Source organism: Arachis ipaensis, chromosome B5 (assembly GCF_059453495.1).
Source record: "Arachis ipaensis isolate K30076 ecotype BB chromosome B5, ASM5945349v1, whole genome shotgun sequence".
NCBI lineage: Eukaryota > Viridiplantae > Streptophyta > Magnoliopsida > Fabales > Fabaceae > Arachis > Arachis ipaensis.
In genome coordinates this window covers 32,869,838-32,875,710 of record NC_142440.1, presented here as the reverse complement: position 1 = coordinate 32,875,710, position 5,873 = coordinate 32,869,838, and the positions used below count along the sequence as shown (strand labels likewise).

Here is a 5,873-nt window from a genome sequence, read left to right as displayed (position 1 = left end):
CATGGCTTACCTGCTCAGGAGCCTATCAAGCACCTAAGGGATTTTCAGACAACCTGTTCTACTGTTAGGCATCATGGTGCAGATGAAACTTCTATTTTGCTAACCGCCTTCCTGTTTTCTCTTGAGGGAAAGGCGAGGGAGTGGTACTACACTCAACCTGAAGCGACCGTTACTAACTGGGATATGCTCAGGAAAAAATTCCTGGAAAAATATTTTTCAACTGAAGTTACAGATAGACTGAGAAAAGAAATCTCTTGCATTATTCAAGGTGAATCAGAGACTCTTTATGAGTACTGGGAGCGCTTTAAGAATCTTCTGGACGCATGCCCCCATCACATGATTGACAAGTTAGTGTTGATCAGCTACTTCACTCAAGGCATGAAGCCTCAGGATAAGACTACACTAGATGGTGCAAGTAATGGTTCCCTGAAAAAGTATAAGACCGCAGATGAAGCGTGGCAACTGATCAGTGACCTAGCTGAGTCCACTCAGAATCACAGGCACAGGAATAACCACCCCAAGGTTGTTGCAGAGGTTTCCTCTAGTAGTGAGACTACTGCTTTCACACAAGCTATATGTAAAATAACCAACCTACTGAAGCAGATGCAGCTGAATCAACAACAACCTCAGCCTCCCGCACCACAACAAAGTCAACAGCTAGTTCCTCAAAGAGTATGCGGAATATGTGCTGATTACACTCATTACACTGACGAGTGTCCGCAGCTCCAACAAGAAGATAACACCTTGGTAGCTACTCACAATTTCTATGACTGCCCGAATCAAGGGTACAATCAACAAAGCGGCAATTACAACCAAGGTGGAAATTACAACCAAGGTTGACAAGACAACTCCAACAAGGGATGGAGAGACCATTCCAACTAGGGATGGAGGGATAATTCCAATCAAGGTTGGAGGGACAACTACAATAGAGGAGGCAGAGACAAAAATGGAAATCAGAGGTGGAATAACAACAACAGACAGCAGAACCAAAACCAGCCCTACAAAGCACCTCACTTAAGGCAGTCCCAAGCACCTCAGAACAACCAACAGTAGGCCCCTCAGATCACTTACCCTTCTTCTTCTTCTCATGACGAAATGCTTCAGTCTATTGAGCAAAGACAAAAGACCATAGAGAACACACTTAGCTCCACCTTGAACGGTCTAACCTCTGCTGTACAAGCTCTTGCCTCACAGATTGGATTAATGAATACTTCCAATAATCAGCCTTCAAGCTCCAATGGAATTCCTTCTCAACCCTTACCCAACCCCAAAGGTAGCATCAATGCCATAACTTTGAGGTCCAAAACCACACTGCAAGAGAGGAATCAGGAGGAGCCAAGCCCACCAGAACACGCCCTAGTTGAAGACATGGTTGAAGTGGAAGATGTTGAAGAGGAAGAGGAAGTACAAGACATAGTTGAAGAAGAAGTAGCACAACCAAGGAATGGAGTACCAAAGGATTCAGAAGCTGCAAATGGCGCCATTCCTGTTCCATTTCCACACCTTGCAAGGAAGTCCAGGAAGCAGATGGAACTTGATCCCAAAATGGTAGCAATTTTCAAAAAGGTTGAGGTAACTGTTCCCCTTTTCGATGTTATTCAACAAGTACATAAATATGCAAAGTTTCTGAAGGATTTATGCATACATAAAGATATAATTAATGAATTAGAAACTATTCCTTTAGGTAGTTCTATATCTACGTTAATGGGAGGTATACCTGAAAAATGTAGTGATCGAGGTCCATGCATGGTTAACTGTACCATTGAGGGTGTAATATTTTCTGACTGCATGTGCGATTTAGGAGCGTGCGTGAGGATTATGCCATTGTCTATATATGATGCTTTGAGACTTCTTCCCTTAAAAAGGTCGGCAGCTCATTTTGTTTTAGCAGATAAAAGCATCATTACTGTGGTTGGAATCGCTGAAGACGTGCTAGTAAGCATTAAGGGGCTCACATTTCCCATTGACTTCTATATCCTGGAAATGCCCCCTAATGACTCAGGAAGACCATCATCAATCCTGCTTGGAAGGCCATTCCTAAAGACTTCAAAGTTCAAGCTGGATGCCTTCTCAGAAACTTACTCCTTTTAGATAGATGGCAGAGCAGTGAGTTTCAATTTGAATGAAGCTATGAAGCACCCTCCGAAAGATCATTCTATCTTCCAGTGCGACATCATTGATGAAACTGTAGCTGCAGTTCACCAAGAAGAAATAGAAGAGAGGCACATGGAGCAAGATCCAAGTGTGGGGACACCCTCTGAACACAATGAGGACACTTTGCCATTATCACTAGCTCCAGATGATCAAGTGCCTAGCCATGAATAGAAACTGGAATTAAAGCCCCTTCCACCCTACCTCAAGTATGCTTACCTTGAGGATAATCAGAAGCTCCCAGTTATCATTGCAAGGGAACTCACTTCCCAACAGGAGGAGCAGCTACTCAGTGTGCTGAGAAAACACAAGAAAGCAATTGGGTGGAGCTTGGCGGATATAGTAGGCATCAGCCCTCAAGTTTGTGAGCACAGAATATTCTTAGAAGAGGGAGCATGACCTGTCCGTCAACCCCAAAGAAGATTGAATCCCACCATCTTAGAAGTTGTCAAGAAAGAAATGACCAGACTACTTGAAGCAGATATCATTTACCCCATCTCAGACAGTGAATGGGTCAGTCCAGTGCAAGTGGTGCCCAAGAAGTCTGGAGTCACAACAATAAAGAATGAGCATGGAGAACTCTTGAAAACTAGAGTGCAGAATTCATGGAGAGTTTGCATTGATTACAGGCGTCTCAACCAAGCTACTCGCAAGGATCATTACCCCTTGCCATTTATTGATCAGATGCTTGATCGCCTGTCAGGTAAATCCCATTACTGCTTTTTAGATGGTTATACAGGCTATTTTCAAATTCATATAGCTCCTGAAGATCAGAAGAAGACTACTTTTACATGTCCCTTTGGAACGTATGCATACAAAAGGATGTCTTTTGGCTTATGTAATGCACCAGCTACTTTCTAAAGATGCATGATGAGTATCTTCTCAGATCTTATTGAGAACTGTATGGAAGTTTTCATGGATGATTTCAGCGTATATGGTGATTCATTTAGCCTTTGCTTGGATAGTTTAGCTAGAGTACTAGACAGGTGTGTTAGTTCAAACCTTGTTTTAAATTTCGAAAAATGTCACTTTATGGTAAAACAAGGTATTGTACTAGGACATGTTGTTTCTAATACTGGTATTTCTGTAGATCCAGCAAAGGTAGATGTCATTTCTAGTTTGCCTTACCCCTCCTCCGTGAGGGAAGTCCGTTCATTCCTTGGCCATGCAGGTTTCTACAGGTGATTTATCAAGGACTTTGGCAAAGTAGCATTTCCTTTATCCAGACTGCTGCAGAAAGATGTTGAGTTTGAGTTGAGTAAGGACTGCATGAATGCATTTGATCAGCTGAAGATCGCCCTAACACAAGCTTCGATTGTGAAAGGACCAAACTGGAGCCAGCCATTTGAGATTATGTGTGATGCTTCTAACCATACAGTAGGAGCGGCGCTGGCTCAGTGCGAAGGTAAGGATCCTTTTGTAATTGCTTATGCTTCTAAGACCTTAGACGCTGCCCAGTTTAATTACACTACCACTGAAAAAGAGCTTCTAGCTATTGTTTTTGCTCTGGATAAATTTCGAGCCTATTTACTTGGTACTAAGGTGGTAGTGTACTCAGACCATGCAGCTCTAAAATATTTATTAGCTAAAAAAGAGTCCAAACCAAGGTTGATACGTTGGATACTGTTGCTGCAAGAATTTGATTTAGAAATTAAGGATAGAAGTGGTAACCAGAATTTAGTGGCAGACCACTTGAGTCGCCTCGAGAACATTAAAGATGACTCCACCCCTATCAATGATACTTTCCCATTTAATAGCTTGCACGCAGTATCTGAAGTAGTTCCTTGGTATGCACCTGTAGCTAATTATCTGGTTAGCCATACTTTCCCTCCTAATTTTACTAAGCATCAAAGGGACAAGCTGAAGAGTGAGTCTAAATATTATATATGGGATGACCCATATTTATGGAGGTATGGTGCTAACCAGGTAATTAGAAGGTGTGTGCCTCAATTAGAATTCTAGTCCATTTTAGAGGCCTGCCACTCTTCTGAGAGTGGAGGACATTTTGACCCTTAAAGAATAGCTAGAAAAATCTTAGACTGTAGATTCTGGTGGCCCAATCTTTTTAAGGATGCTGCTACCTTTTGTAAATCCTGTCCCCCATGCCAAAGGTTTGGGAATATATCCAAGAGGGATGAGATGCCCCAACAGATTATGCTTTTCTGTGAAATTTTTGATGTTTGGGGCATTGACTTCATGGGTCCATTTCCAAACTCTAATGATTACTTTTATATACTATTAGCTGTAGATTACGTTTCTAAATGGGTGAAAGCAATTCCTACCCGTACTGATGATACTAACACTGTTGTTTCCTTTGTTAGAAACCATATTATCTGTCGCTTTGGATCACCATGAGCAATCGTGAGTGATCAAGGCACTCACTTCTTAACAGGAGGTTAGCAGGATTACTGAAGAAACATAGGATAGTTCACAAAGTGGCAACAGCATACCATCCCCAGACCAATGGACAAGCAGAGATATCTAACAGAGAAATAAAGTGCATTCTGGAGAAGATAGTAAAGCCTCATAGGAAGGACTGGAGCACTAGACTTGTTGATGCGCTCTGGGCGTATCAGACATCGTACAAGACACCCATTGGGATGAGTCCCTTCCGCTTAGTATACGGAAAGGCTTGTCACCTTCCAGTAGAGGTGGAACACAAGGATTTCTGGGTTGTGCGGGAGTGCAACATGGGATTTGAGCAAGCTGGCGCTGAAAGGAAGCTGCAACTGGCAGAACTGGAGACCTTTCAACTTGAAGCTTATGATAACTCCAGATTATACAAAGAAAAAGTGAAGATCGTGCATGACAAGCATATCAAAAGAAGAGAGTTCAGACCAGGAGATCTGGTTCTCCTTTACAACTCTAGGCTGAGACTCATGCCAGGCAAGCTGAGATTTAGATGGGAAGGTCCCTACAGAGTGGAGAAAGCAGAGCCATATGGAGTCTTCCACCTGCGTCATCCTTCAAGTTCCAATTGCATCAAGGTCAATGGACATCGCTTAAAGCTTTATCATGGTGAGAAGATGAAGGAACACAAAGAGCTCGAGGTCTTCCTATTGGAAGATCCACCAACAGAAGCAGAATGAGCCTGAAGACCGTCCAACTTAAGGATGTTAAAGCAAAGTGCTAGGTGGGAGACAACCCATCATGGTATGATCGTTCCTTTTCTCTTGTTAGTTTCATTTAGTGACTCTTCTCATAATTTCTACATATAGTCTACATTTGCATATGCATTCTGCATAAAAAAAAAGAAGAAGAGCACACGACACGCAAGCGTTGCTGACGCGTACGCGTCATATGTGCATTCGAAACAAAGAAGAAAAGAAACAGAGAGTTGCGCGGGAGCAAGGCTGGAGGCGTGTTTTAGGCAAAAACACGCCCACGCGTACGCATCCCTGACGCATCTGCGTCACTTGGAAAATCAGCCTTCCACGCGTACACATCACTCACGCGTACGCGTGACCCTACAAATCGGCGTAAAAATGTATTTAGACAGAAAGTTGTAATGGCCTGGTGCTGGAAGTGGGCTAGGAGCACAAGCCAGGTCATGCGTACACGTTCCTGACGCGTACGCATCATTTTCCCATCTAGCCCATCCACGCGTGCGCGTCCCTTACACGCACGCGTCGTTTAAATTTTTGGCATTTATGCGTATGGGACAGAGAGTTGTGCGTGCGTGAGGCTGCCTCCGCGCCAATCACACAACCCAGGTCATGCGT

The 5,873-nt window shown here is 43.2% G+C and overlaps 1 non-coding gene across 1 annotated transcript; it reads right to left on the bottom strand.

The window, feature by feature from the left end:
* Positions 1 to 234: 234 nt before the first annotated feature.
* On the bottom strand, positions 235 to 342 carry LOC148563784 (small nucleolar RNA R71). The gene has a single exon (XR_015884842.1). It is a non-coding gene; the product is annotated as a small nucleolar RNA R71 (small nucleolar RNA).
* Positions 343 to 5,873: the final 5,531 nt, after the last annotated feature.